Here is a 15,156-nt window from a genome sequence, read left to right as displayed (position 1 = left end):
ACATCGGTGTGGAATTATGAAAGGAGGCCAAGGGGAAAAATTGGAATTTTGGAAATTTGTTTCGGAAATTACAACACAAATTGTGGCCAATTGGGCTAAAAAAGAAATTAGAGAATGACGCCCAAAGGGGGGAGGCCCAACCGGCCAAATAATGGCCCAAATCCATGGAGAAAAATTATTTTACCATGTGATAATTATGATATGGATCATATTATATAACCATCCTTATCATGTAGAAGTTTCAAGAAAAAGAAAGAGTAGAGAGCAAGAAGAGGTCACGGCTAGAAAGAGAGGAAAAAAACAATTCTTGGAGCTAAATCCTTGGTTCAAAAATCCATTTCTTGGGGGATTATTACTAAGTGCAAGATCCTCTACAAAGTGATATAATTATTTTGGCAAGAAAGTAGTTTTGGTGGCAAGTGAAGAACATGAAGAAAAGGTAAGGATCAATTCATTTTCTTATGTTATGAAGTTTGGTTTATGTTGTGGTATGTAGAAATGAGTAGAATTTATGAAAATATGGAAGTTTGTAAAGTGGGCGTGTTGTTTGAAAGTTAGCCGTGAGTATGTGTTAATGTGTAGGAAATATGAATTGAATTTTATGTGGTAATCTAGTTGTAGTTATGGTGGAATTTGTATTAGAAATGAAAGTTGAATGAATTAGTGGAAGTTGGAAATTATAGTGTGTGGCCGTGTGGTGTATGTTGATGATGGAATGCGAATTAAATTCCGTTAGTATGTTAATTGTGTTATTGTGAAATGAATGGAAGAATAATGGTTCTTGTTGTTATGGAAAAATTGGTTGTTAAGTTGTTGTAGGAAAACATGCAAGTTTATTGTAGTTTATGTAAATGTGGAAATGAAATTAGGAAGATGCAAATTATGATTATCATTGATGAAGTTGGAAGATAGAAATATGTCATGAATATGTTTGCTAAAAGATCAGAAGTTGTGGGTGAAATATGACTTTGGTAGGAGGCTTGTATATTGTGTATACCTTATGAATATTTGGTGAAAACGATATGATATGCCTCCGAATTATGTTGTAATGACCTCGATGAGTGATGAATATGAAAATGGTAAGATTGATTTGGAATTGTAAGGTCGGAATGAAAGATGTCATGTTATGTCGGAATGATGGCTAGTTGTGCCATATTGTGTATTTTGTAATACTTGTTGTTGTTATTGATGTTGTTGTTGGGTGCTGTGTTGATATATTAAGCCGAGCTAAGTCTCGGGGATGTGATATATATATAGGGGAAATGCTGCCGAAATTTCGGCAGGCAAGTATGTAATAAAAATTTGGATTCTTAAAGCCTTGAATTTGACAATTGGTAAACATGACCATTTATAGATTCTGGACGAAATTGGAAATGAAGCCAAGCGAGCATAAGGCACAATTGAGGTATGTAAAGCCTAACCCTTCATTCTTCGGCATGTTCTGAACATAGTAGGCTCGGCCGCGAGCCTTAAATACGACTCCGTTCCTCGGAATTCGAGATGGAAATCCGCTCCAATTCCTTCAGTAAGATTGAGTCACTTTTCTTATAACTTGCCTTTAAAGTGAACTTTTGTATGCAATTTTCCCAAACGGGGTCGGAATGCTTCCAAAGGACTATGGATGACCTCATAAGGTCTATTATCAGTAATTTACGTATGTCGCCTCAAGTTGGTCCGAGGTGGGCCCACAAGGCCCCGACACTTTTTGTATAACCTAAATTGCCTATTTCTGTCCTTTTCTCACAGACAACATCTGGATTATTATTCTGATCATGATATGACTACTTTTTATATAAATCTTACAAAATGGTTTGACATCTGGAAATCTGATTCCGGTAATAATCTGTCGTGCCTTCCCAAGTAGGATATAGGCACGTATTATGAATACTAGCCGAATACTCTGATTTGACTCGCCGTTTGGCATACTTCAGTTTGATTGAGTCTGTATAATGACCTGTATATATGTGGTTTCTCATTAATCTGTTCGTGGATGTCTCAATGCTTCCTTCACTGCGTCCCGGGCCAGGTTCTGTTATCATGCATATTCCTCTGCATTGTTCACCGCGTCCCTCGGTGTGCGGGCCAGGATCTGTTTATATCTGTATGATATTATGATTTGTGTATGGGGATGGCGGCCAGGATGGCATATGATCTGATTCTGTCTGTCCACCGCGTCCCGTACTAAGAAGGCCGGGTTCTGTTACCGCGCCCCTTATGAGAGGGCCGGGATCTGTATGTATGTATGTATGTGCTGTCAGCATTTATATAAGCGTATGACTCTGTATGATTCTGCATGCATGATTCTGTCCGTCCGTTTGGATCATACTTATGTCTGTCCGTATGGACTATGATTCTGTCTGTCCGTCTGGGTTATGATTCTGTCCGGTATGACTCTGTCCGGTATACTTCCGTTTGTCTGTCTGAATTATGACTCTGTCCGGAATACCTCTGTCTGTCCGTTGGATTATGATTCCGTTCGCTATACTTCTGTGCTTCTGATTCAGACTATGATTATGTTGTCATATTTTCGCTGTACATACTCGGTACATTTTTCGTACTGACCCCCGGTTCTTCGGGGGCTGCGTTACATGCCCGTAGGTACAGACGCACCCGGTGATACGCCGCCAGCCTAGGGCACAGATTCTGCTATTCTGGAGAGCTCCTTTGATCCGGAGCGTGTACTTTTGGTATATATCTTCTGACATCTGTATATTCTGTACGTATGGTAATTCTGGGTACGGCGGGGCCCTGTCTCGTCATATGATTCTGTATGTCTGCTAGAGGCCTGTAGATATGTATGTGGGTTACGGGTTGCTACGATTCGGGTAGGTACGTACGATTTTGTGACTCTGTCCGTTATGTTAGCCTCATCGGGTACGTGTATGTTATAGCGCGCGCTGTATTTGTATTGGTTTAAGTCTGTATACAGCTAGTGTGAATTATCTGTCTGGTATGCCGATTCTGTCAGGTAGGTACGTTTGGGTATCCAGTTAGGATACCAGTCGCGGCCCACGGGGTTGGGTAATGACAGAAGTGGTATCAGAGCGGTTAGTCCTCGGAATGTCTACAGGCCGTGTCTCGTAGAGTCTTATTTATCGGTGTGTTGTGCACCACATCTATAAACAGGAAGCTATGGGGCATTTAGGATGTTATCTTTTCTTTGGATCTTAGATCGTGCGATAGAGCTGTGCTATTAGGATAACTCTTTTCTGATCGGTTGTTGTATTTTTCAGCGATGCCTCCAAAGAAGGCAACAGCCGCCCAGAAGGGCAAGTCTACAGCGGCAGGTGAGACCAGCCGAGCTCAGGTGACTACTAGGGCTCGCGCCCAGATTGAGCCAGATGTTGTGCCTTCGACGGCCAGTTCTGTTACGCCACCAGTATCGGAGGGATTTGGAGCAGCCACAGCTGCAGCACATGGGGCGGCTCCACTGCCAGCTCCAGCAGCACCAGTACCTGTACCTCCAGCCCCCCAGCCAGGGGCGGATGATGGGACCCTGCGAGAGGCAGTCCAGTTATTGACTCAATTGGTAGCAGGGCAGGTTTACAGACAGGGAGCAGGAGATGATCGCGTAGACAGGCGCGATAGCCAGAGGGCCCGTGATTTTCTGCTTTGTCGCCCACCAGTGTTTTCCGGGACAAAGCCCGCAGAAGACCCTCAGGAGTTCATCCGGCAAGTGCAGCGTACCCTGCGATTGATTAGTGCCTCCGAGACAGAGTCGGTTGAGTTGGCGTCGTACCGGTTGCACGATGTAGCAGCTAATTGGTACGAGTCTTGGATGTTGTCCAGAGGCGAGGGTGCCCCTCCAGCCGTATGGGGAGAGTTTACAGAGGCCTTCTTGTCCCATTTTCTACCTCCGGAGGTGAGGCGGGCCAGAGTAGACAGATTCCTGCTATTGAGACAGAGGGGCAGGAGTGTCAGGGAGTACAGCCTGGAGTTCGATTCGCTGGCCAGATATGCGCCCGCTTATGTCGCTGATATGACTGACCGGGTACACCGGTATGTGATTGGGCTAGATGATTATTTGGTTGACAGCTGCACGGTGATGGCAGCCTTGACAGGGATGGACATTGCCCGTATACAGGCCCATGCCCAGAGCATGGAGGACCGGCACAGAGGACGCCAGCCAGATAGTGATCATGATAGGAGACGGCCCAAAAGGGCCAGATTCGCGGGGCATTCGGGAGATTCCCGAGGCGGATGGCCTCAGCAGCAGTCCGGTAGATCCCTTCCTCCGTCAGGCCGGGGTACACAGTCCGCCGGCAGACGTTTTGATGGTGCAGGTCCATCTGGGGCCAACCAGAGTTCCAGAGTATCAAGGCCGCAGATGAGTGGAGGTTCTGGTCAGTCTAGGCCACCTATGCCCCGATGTACCTATTGTGGGAAGCCCCATCCGGGGGAGTGTTAACGCGGTATGGGCGCCAATTATCATTGTGGCAGTCCAGATCATATTGTGAGAGAGTGCCCGTATAAGGGTTGTTCAGGTTCAGCCCAGCCTACTGGGTCAGTTGCCGGCTCATCTTCTCCTTCAGCAGCCATGCGCCCCCCAGGGCGAGATATGCCGGCACCAGCGAGTCGTGGAAGAGGTCGCGGCGGAGCTTCCAGTTCTGGCGGTCCTTTGAACCGCGTATATGCTTTGACCGGCCGGCAGGACCCAGGAGCGTCGGCAAGTGCAGACCCAGGTATATTATTAATATTTTCTTGAGATATATGTATATGGATAGGTCTATACTCTGATATATATATTACGTGATCTTCTCCTTCTAGGTATTAGAAAAAAAACAAGATGATTTTCAACCCAATAGAACCATTTGAGACAGCTATAAATATACAGATAGGAATGGACTTTGAGAATTCAGAGGGGCAATATGATAATTGTATGGTTTAGACTGGGGTGGGACCCGCTACGAAAACTTTTCGGAAATTTACTAAGACCCCGATCGGCCCTAAATTACGTGACAAAGGTAGTGTGGGGTAGTCGACGCAATTATATTAGCGTTAATGCATCAAAACGCATGAAAGTTTCGAGGTTAAGCGTGCTGGGGCCAGAGCAATTCTGGGATGGGTGACCCCCCCGGGAAGGATACAAAAATTTTCACAAATGTAAGTATGATATATAAATGGAAATTTGGGGTAACCTAAAGAAAAAGAGAATGTGTGGAATAGCTAGTGCCCTTACAGGAGTCGCGCAGACCGAGGCGGACTAAATGGGCGAAAAGAAGAAGTGCAATACCGCTCGGGAAATTGAGCGAATTTGAATAACGGTCGGAGACGTTCGCAAATAAGATATTATTAAATGTATATGTATGTGTATGATTTTCGTCTGGTGACCATATAGATCAAGAGCTGAGTCCCGGCGACTAATGTTGTGATAGACGAAAGGTTTTACTAAACCGAATGCATGAAACGAAGCGGAGGTGAGGATACGAATGTTGTCAAAGAATAGAAAAACCCCGATTACCTTACAACTTAGTCTAGTGCGACGATATCTGAAAAAGAAAATGAGCATGGATAGTAGGAAAGATAAAGGATAAGAGATGTGATTAAGCAAAACTTTCGAAAGAGTCGATAAGCGACACGTAAGACGATTTGTATGACAATTTGACGAACATGTTTGTGAATGAGTGAACAAATTTCGACGAGATAATCCGTGGTATAGTTGTCAGGGTAAACAATGAAATGTCGACAAAGGGAAATTTTTGTAAATCACTGGAGCCTTAATAGAAGTGGTCTGATGCTAATCAAAACTCTATCTGTTATACTTCTGCACTTCTGACTTTGATGAGGTTTTGCCTATTACGCCTCTGTACTTCTGAATCCGATTACGCTCCTGTCTGATATACCTCTGTACGATTGACTCTGAATACGAATCCGTCTGATACATCTCTGTATATCTGACTCTGATCACGAATCTGTCTGGTACATCTCTGTACGTCTAACTCTGATCACGGATCTGTCTGACATACTCCCATACGTCTAATTTTGATTACGAATCTGTCCGCCATAGTTTCGTACGTTTGCCTCCGATTACGAATCTGTCTGATACGCTTCTATGCGTCCGATCCCAGTTATGAATCTGTTGGGTATGACGTGGGATTATGATAATGTGGTAAGGAACCGAGGAGTGTGACAAGAAGTGATATTAATTATAATGTTTGAAAAGCTTTGAAGGAAATGAAGAAGGGACATAACGTCCGTGAAAAGAGCGAAAAACATTCATCTGTTACTAGAATATAGTTCATGGCCCAGTGACGGTGTGGGATATGAGAAAATACGTTATGAAACCATATGAGTCAGTAATGTGAAGAATTACTCCATCATATTGGTGAAGAATCCATATCAGAAAGTCAACAAAGGATAATTATAAAAAGAACCCTCCCGAGGTAGTATGACGCCCCATGAGGTCAATTTAACATTCGAGGACGAATGTTTTAAAGGGGGGGAGGATGTTACATCCGGCATTTTTGCATATTCGAAAAAAATTCGAGATAACTTGACTTGTAATGGATGAGGCCATATTTGGACCTTACTTGGTATGAATGTGTCGGCTATGAATACATCAGTGTGGAATTATGAAAGGAGGCCAAGGGGCAAAATTGGAATTTTGGAAATTTGTTTCGGAAATTACAAAACAAATTGTGGCCAATTGGGCTCAAAAAGAAATTAGAGAATGAGGCCCAAAGGGGGGAGGCCCAACCGGCCAAATAATGGCCCAAATCCATGGAGAAAAATTATTTTACCATGTGATAATTATGATAGGGATCATATTATATAACCATCCTTATCATGTAGAAGTTTCAAGAAAAAGAAAGAGTCGAGAGCAAGAAGAGGTCACGGCTAGAAAGAGAGGAAAAAAATAATTCTTGGAGCTAAATCCTTGGTTCAAAAATCCATTTCTTGGGGGATTATTACTAAGTGCAAGATCCTCTACAAAGTGATATAATTATTTTGGCAAGAAAGTAGTTTTGGTGGCAAGTGAAGAACTTGAAGAAAAGGTAAGGATCAATTCATTTTCTTATGTTATGAAGTTTGGTTTATGTTGTGGTATGTAGAAATGAGTAGAATTTATGAAAATATGGATGTTTGTAAAGTGGGCGTGTTGTTTGAAAGTTAGCCGTGAGTATGTGTTAATGTGTAGGAAATATGAATTGAATTTTATGTGGTAATCTAGTTGTAGTTATGGTGGAATTTGTATTAGAAATGAAAGTTGAATGAATTAGTGGAAGTTGGAAATTATAGTGTGTGGCCGTGTGGTGTATGTTGATGATGGAATGCGAATTAAATTCCGTTAGTATGTTAATTGTGTTATTGTGAAATGAATGGAAGAATAATGGTTCTTGTTGTTATGGAAAAATTGGTTGTTAAGTTGTTGTAGGAAAACATGCAAGTTTATTGTAGTTTATGTAAATGTGGAAATGAAATTAGGAAGATGCAAATTATGATTATCATTGATGAAGTTGGAAGATAGAAATATGTCATGAATATGTTTGCTAAAAGATCAGAAGTTGTGGGTGAAATATGACTTTGGTAGGAGGCTTGTATATTGTGTATACCTTATGAATATTTGGTGAAAACGATATGATATGCCTCCGAATTATGTTGTAATGATCTCGATGAGTGATGAATATGAAAATGGTAAGATTGATTTGGAATTGTAAGGTCGGAATGAAAGATGTCATGTTATGTCGGAATGATGGCTAGTTGTGCCATATTGTGTATTTTGTAATACTTGTTGTTGTTATTGATGTTGTTGTTGGGTGCTGTGTTGATATATTAAGCCGAGCTAAGTCTCGGGGATGTGATATATATATAGGGGAAATGCTGCCGAAATTTTGACAGGCAAGTATGTAATAAAAATTTGGATTCTTAAAGGCTTGAATTTGACAATTGGTAAACATGACCATTTGTAGATTCTGGACGAAATTGGAAGTGAAGCCAAGCGAGCATAAGGCACAATTGAGGTATGTAAAGCCTAACTCTTCATTCTTAGGCATGTTCTGAACATAGTAGGCTCGTCCGCGAGCCTTAAATACGACTCCGTTCCTCGGAATTCGAGATGGAAATCCGCTCCAATTCCTTCAGTAAGATTGAGTCACTTTTCTTATAACTTGCCTTTAAAGTGAACTTTTGTATGCAATTTTCCCAAACGGGGTCGGAATGCTTCCAAATGACTATGGATGACCTCATAAGGTCTATTATCAGTAATTTACGTATGTCGCCTCAAGTTGGTCCGAGGTGGGCCCACAAGGCCCCGACACTTTTTGTATAACATAAATTGCCTATTTCTGTCCGTTTCTCACAGACAACATCTGGATTATTATTCTGATCATGATATGACTACTTTTTATATAAATCTTACAAAATGGTTTGACATCTGGAAATCTGATTCCGGTAATAATCAGTCGTGCCTTCCCAAGTAGGATATAGGCGCGTATTATGAATACTAGCCAAATACTCTGATTTGACTCGCCGTTTGGCATACTTCAGTTTGATTGAGTCTGTATAATGACCTGTATGTATGTGGTTTCTCATTAATCTGTTCGTGGATGTCTCAATGCTTCCTTCACTGCGTCCCGGGCCAGGTTCTGTTATCGTGCATATTCCTCTGCATTGTTCACCGCGTCCCTCAGTGTGCGGGCCGGGATCTGTTTATATCTGTATGATATTATGATTTGTGTATGGGGATGGCGGCCAGTATGGCATATGATCTGATTCTGTCTGTCCACCGCGTCCCGTACTAAGAGGGCCGGGTTCTGTTACCGCGCCCCTTATGAGAGGGTCGGGATCTGTATGTATGTATGTGCTGTCAGCATTTATATAAGCGTATGACTCTGTATGATTCTGCATGCATGATTCTGTCCGTCCGTTTGGATCATACTTTTGTCTGTCCGTATGGACTATGATTCTGTCTGTCCGTCTGGGTTATGATTCTGTCCTGTATGACTCTGTCCGGTATACTTCCGTTTGTCTGTCTGAATTATGACTCTGTCCGGTATACCTCTGTTTGTCCGTTGGATTATGATTCCGTTCGCTATACTTCTGTGCTTCTGATTAAGACTATGATTTTGTTGTCATATTTTTGCTTTACAAACTCGGTACATTTTTCGTACTGACCCCCGGTTCTTCGGGGGCTGCGTTACATGCCCGTAGGTACAGACGCACCCGGTGATACGCCGCCAGCCTAGGGCACAGATTCTGCTATTGTGGAGAGCTCCTTTGACCCGGAGCGTGTACTTTTGGTATATATCTTCTGACATCTGTATATTCTGTACGTATGGTAATTCTGGGTACGGCGGGGCCCTGTCCCGTCATATGATTCTGTATGTCTGCTAGAGGCCTGTAGATATGTATGTGGGTTACGGGTTGCTACGATTCGGGTAGGTACGTATGATTTTGTGACTCTGTCCGTTATGTTAGCCTCATCGGCTTATATGTAATTTCAGTATGTCCGGGTACGTGTATGTTATAGCGCGCGCTGCATTTGTATTGGTTTAAGTCTGTATACAGCTAGTGTGAATTATCTGTCTGGTATGCCGATTCTGTCAGGTAGGTACGTTTGGGTATCCAGTTAGGATACCAGTCGCGGCCCACGGGGTTGGGTCGTGACAGAAGTGGTATCAGAGCGGTTAGTCCTCGGAATGTCTACAGGCCGTGTCTAGTAGAGTCTTGTTTATCGGTGTGTTGTGCACCACATCTATAAACAGGAAGCTATGGGGCATTTAGGATGTTATCTTTTCTTTGGATCTTAGATCGTGCGATAGAGCTGTGCTATTAGGATAACTCTTTTCTGATCGGTTGTTGTATTTTTCAGCGATGCCTCCAAAGAAGGCAACAGCTGCCCAGAAGGGCAAGTCTACAGCGGCAGGTGAGACCAGCCGAGCTCAGGTGACTACTAGGGCTCGCGCCCAGATTGAGCCAGATGTTGTGCCTTCGACGGCCAGTTCTGTTACGCCACCAGTATCGGAGGGATTTGGAGCAGCCACAGCTGCAGCACAGGGGGCGGCTCCACCGCCAGCTCCAGTAGCACCAGTAGCTGGGTTGTGACAGAAGTGGTATCAGAGCGGTTCAATCCTAGGAAGTGTCTACGAGCCGTGTCTAGTAGAGTCTTGTTTGTGGTGTGTTGCGTGCCCCGCTAATAGACAAGAGGCTACAGGGCATTTATGAAAATGACCATCCTTCTTCTTACGAAATCGTGCGATAGAGCCATGTGTAAGATTTTATCCTCCCTAATAGTGTACTGTGATTTAAGAGATTGCCGCCAAAGGGAAAAGCTACAGCCGCCCAGAAGGGCAAAGCTACGACAAAAAGGCGGGCAGAACGAGAGCTTCCGATGAATGTAGGGGAAGGCGAATCACAAAATGAGGCCTCACCCGATGTAGAGGAGCAAGGAGGGGCTTCAGCCCCAATTGCTCCACCAGTTGCTTCGGGTCAACAAGTGACCGAAGCTATTCATTTATTGACGCAGTTGGTTGCCGCCCAGGCACAGCGGCAGAATGCGGGCCCGAGTGATCGTTCAACTAGTACGAGAGCCTGTGATTTTATGACCTTAAATCCCCCGGAATTCTTTGGGTCGAAGCCGGATGAAGATCCGCAAAACTTCATTTATGAGATGTTGAGGACCTTAAAGATTATTCATGCCTCTGAGACCGAATCCGTGGAGTTGGCTTCTTATAGACTTCGCGATGTGGAGGTACTATGGTACAACAATTGGATGGCATCAAGAGGAGAGAATGTGCCTCCTCTGGTATGGCAAGAGTTCGTGGATGCCTTTATTCGTCACTATTTGCCACCCGAGGTCCACCGAGCTAGAGCGAACAGGTTCTTGAATCTAAAGCAAGAAAGCATGAGTGCCCGAGAGTATAGTATGAAGTTCAATTCTTTGGCTAGATATGCTCCAACTATGGTGGCCGATATGGGAGACCGGGTCCATAGATTCGTGAGTGGTTTGGGGCCACACTTATTTAGAGATTGCTTGATGGCCTCTTTGCAAGACGGGATGGATATTTCCCGAATACAGGCCCATGCTCATAATCTTGAGGAACGACAACAACCGCAAAGAAGTGATCGTGATAATGATCGAAGATAAGGTAAGAGGGATAGATCTGTGGGAGCGAGCAGTGAATATAGAGGGGGACCGAGACAGATGCATTCTAGGCAATCAGGTCAGTCAGCGACCAGTGCGCCACCCAGATTCTCAGATAGGAGGTTTGATCGTTCTTTTCGGTCAGGACAGGGCCAGAGTTCGAGGGCCTCAGATTCTCAGTTTAGGGGATATTTTAGTCAGCGGAGACCTCCGGTGCCGCGGTGTAGCTAGTGCGGTAGATTGCATTTCGGACAGTGTCGTCAGGGCTCGGATGCTTGTTATGCCTACAGGCAGGTTGGCTATATGATGAGAGACTGTCCGTCAGCGAGAGATAGGGTTGGGACTCAGCCCACAGGCTCCGCAGCAGGTTCTTCTTCGGTACGTCCGACAGCACAGATTTCCCAGACTTCAGTCGGTAGAGGTAGAGGCAGAGAGGAAGCACCTACTTCAGGTACTGTTCAGCCCCGCGTATATGCTTTGACTGGACGACAGGATCTTGAGTCCTCTCCAGATGTGGTTACAGGTACATTGACTATATTTTCCCGTGATGTATATGCTCTGATCGATCCGGGTTCTACTTTCTCATATATTACTCTGTATGTTGCTGATTGTATTGGGGTGATACCCGAGCCAATTAAACCTTTCGAGGTATTTACTCCCGTTAGTGATCCCGTAATAGCGAGACAAGTATATAAGAATTGTGTAGTTATTATATGTGATCGTCAGACAAAAGCTAATTTGATTGAACTGGAAATGATAGATTTCGATGTAATTATGGGTATGGATTGGTTGGCCTCGTGTTACGCCAATGTTGATTGCCGGATGAAAATGGTTCGATTTCAATTTCCGGGAGAGCCCGTACTTGAATGGAAGGGTAATACGACATCTCCCAAGGGTAGATTTATTTTCTACCTTAAGGCAAGAAAGATGATAGCTAAAGGTTATATTTATCATCTAGTTCGGGTTCATGACACCGAGCCAAACCCGCCAACTCTCCAATCTGTTCCAGTAGTGAATGAATTCTCAGATGTATTTCCAGATGAACGTCTAGGTCTTCCTCCTGAAAGGGAAATTGATTTCACTATTGACGTATTGCCGGACACTGAGCCTATTTCCATTCCTCCTTATCGAATGGCTCCGGCAGAATTGAAAGAGTTGAAGGCACAGTTGAAGGACTTGCTTGAAAAGGGGTTTATAAGGCCCAAATCATCGCCGTGGGGAGCACCGGTCTTATTTGTGAGAAAGAAGGACGGATCTCTACGGATGTGCATCGATTATAGACGGCTGAATAAGGTAACAATAAAGAATAAATATCCCCTCCCCAGGATTGATGATTTGTTTGATCAACTGCAGGGTGCCAAGTGGTTCTCCAAGATAGATTTGAGATCTGGTTATCATCAAGTGAGAATTAGAGAAGAAGATATTCCCAAAACAACCTTCAGAACAAGGTATGGCCACTATGAGTTCTGCATGATGTCGTTTGGGTTGACGAATGCCCCGGCAGTGTTCATGAATTTAATGAATAATGTATTCAGGCAATTTTTGGATCTCTTCGTGATAGTATTTATTGATGATATTCTGGTGTATTCTCGCACAGAATCAGAACATGCAGATCATCTAAGGATTGTTCTTGGCATTCTTCGAGCTCGAGAATTATATGCGAAATTTTCAAAGTACGAGTTTTGGCTAAACTCTGTGACATTTTTGGGCCATGTTATTTCAAATGATGGCATTCGAGTCGACACTCAGAAAATTGAAGCCGTGAAGACTTGGCCAAGGCCTACGACGCCCACAGAAGTTCGTAGTTTTCTGGGATTGGCAGGATATTATAGAAGATTTGTAGAGGGCTTCTCGTCTATTTCAGCTCCATTAACGAAGCTAACCCAAAAGTCGGCGAAATTTTAGTAGAACGATGCTTGTGAGCGTAGTTTCCAAGAGTTGAAAGACAGATTGACTTCAGCTCCAGTGTTAACACTTCTAGAAGGACCAGATGGCTATGTTGTATATTGTGATGCTTCCGGTGTGGGACTAGGTTGTGTATTAATGCAACATGGCAGAGTTATTGCATACGCTTCGAGACAGTTGCGGAAACATGAACAGAATTATCCAGCTCATGATCTTGAATTGGCCGTGGTTATTCATGCCTTAAAAATATGAAGGCATTATTTGTATGGTGAGCGTGTTGATATCTACACAGATCACAAAAATCTCCAACATATTTTCAAACAGAAGGAGTTGAACCTGCGGCAAAAGCGGTGGTTAGAATTGTTAAAAGATTATGATGTGAATATTTTATACCACCCCGGAAAGGCAAATGTAGTAGCCGACGCGCTTAGCCGCCGAACAATGGGTAGCTTGTGTGAAGTTCCCCCGGAAAGGAAAGAGATGGCTCGTGAGCTCCACCAAATAGCTAATCTTGGAGTACGTGTGCTGGATTCAGGTGATGCAGGGATTAACATTAATGATCCCACGACTTCATCTCTTAACACAGAAGTGAAAGAACGACAATATGAAGACCCACAATTGCGACATTACAAAGATACGTCTCATGGAAAAGAGAAGTCTTCAATTGAAGTAGCTATGGATGGGGTTATTAGGTACCGAAGCAGATTATGTGTGCGAATGTGGCCGAATCGCGCCGTCGAATATTAGAGGAAGCCCATTATTCCCGGTATTCTATTCATCTAGGTGCAACCAAGATGTATCATGATCTTAAATTGCTATATTGGTGGGATGGCATGAAACGGGACGTAGCAGAATTTGTAGCACAGTGCCCGAATTGCCAGCAAGTGAAGGCTAAACATCAAAAGCCAGGGGGCTTGTTGCAAGCAATGGAAATTCCTACGTGGAAATGGGAAATAATTAATATGGATTTTATCGTGGGACTACCCCGTTCACGAGGGAAGTATGATTCTATATGGGTGATCGTGGACAGACTCACAAAAGCAGCCCATTTTCTCCCAGTTAGGACTACCTACTCAGCCGAAGATTATGCGAAGTTATATCTCAAGGAAATTATGTGACTTCATGGCATTCCATTGTCTATTATTACTGATAGAGGAGCACAATTCACAGCCAAGTTTTGGAAATCCTTTCAGGAAGGTCTTGGCACTCAAGTGAAACTTAGCACGGCATTTCATCCACAGATTGACAGACAAGCCGAGCGTACTATTCAGACCTTGGAAGATATGCTACGAGCATGTGTGCTGGATTTTGGTGGTAGTTGGGATGAGCATTTTCCCCTTATTGAATTTGCTTACAACAATAGCTACCATTCCGGTATTCAAATGGCTCCATATGAAGCTTTATATGGAAGGAAGTGTAGATCTCCAATAGGATGGTTTGAAACAGGAGAGGCACAATTGATAGGCCCCGAGTTGATTCAACAAGCGGTCGAAAAGTTAAGGTGATCCGAGATCGATTGCTAACAGCCTAGAGCCGCCAAAAGTCTTATGCAGACAATCGCCGACGAGAATAGGAGTTTCAAGTGGGTGATTGGGTATTTCTGAAAGTATCACCGATGAAAGAGGTGATGAGATTTGGCAATAAAGGGAAGCTAAGCCTAGATACATCCGACCTTATGAAATCGTTAGTAAGGCGGGTCAGGTAGCCTATGAATTGAATTTGCCTTCGGAGCTTGAATCAGTCCATCCAGTATTCCATGTTTTGATGCTCCGCAAGTGCATTGGAGACCCCACAAAGATATTTCCGGTAGAGGATGTGCAAGTGACAGAGGAGCTAACGTACGAAGAAGTGCCTATTGCTATTTTAGATAGACAAGTGCGAAGGCTTCGGAATAAAGAGGTAGCATCAGTCAAAGTCTTATGGTGGAACAACAATTGGGATGAAATGACTTGGGAAGCGGAAAAGAAAATGAGATCCAAGTATCCCCATTTATTCCAACCCCCGGAAGAGATTCAAGAGGAAACACCGACGAGATGAGGTATGTATGCTTTATTTTTATGCTTTTAGTCGTGTGTGGCCATAGATATGTTGATATTGTGATGTAGCCCTGTGAGGCGATGATATTATGGGTTGTTGTGATAGGTTGGTAGTGCCAGATTACAGGGGAA

The sequence above is a fragment of the Lycium barbarum genome, chromosome 4 (genome assembly GCF_019175385.1).
Source record: "Lycium barbarum isolate Lr01 chromosome 4, ASM1917538v2, whole genome shotgun sequence".
Lineage (NCBI taxonomy): Eukaryota > Viridiplantae > Streptophyta > Magnoliopsida > Solanales > Solanaceae > Lycium > Lycium barbarum.
This window is presented reverse-complemented; position numbering follows the sequence as displayed.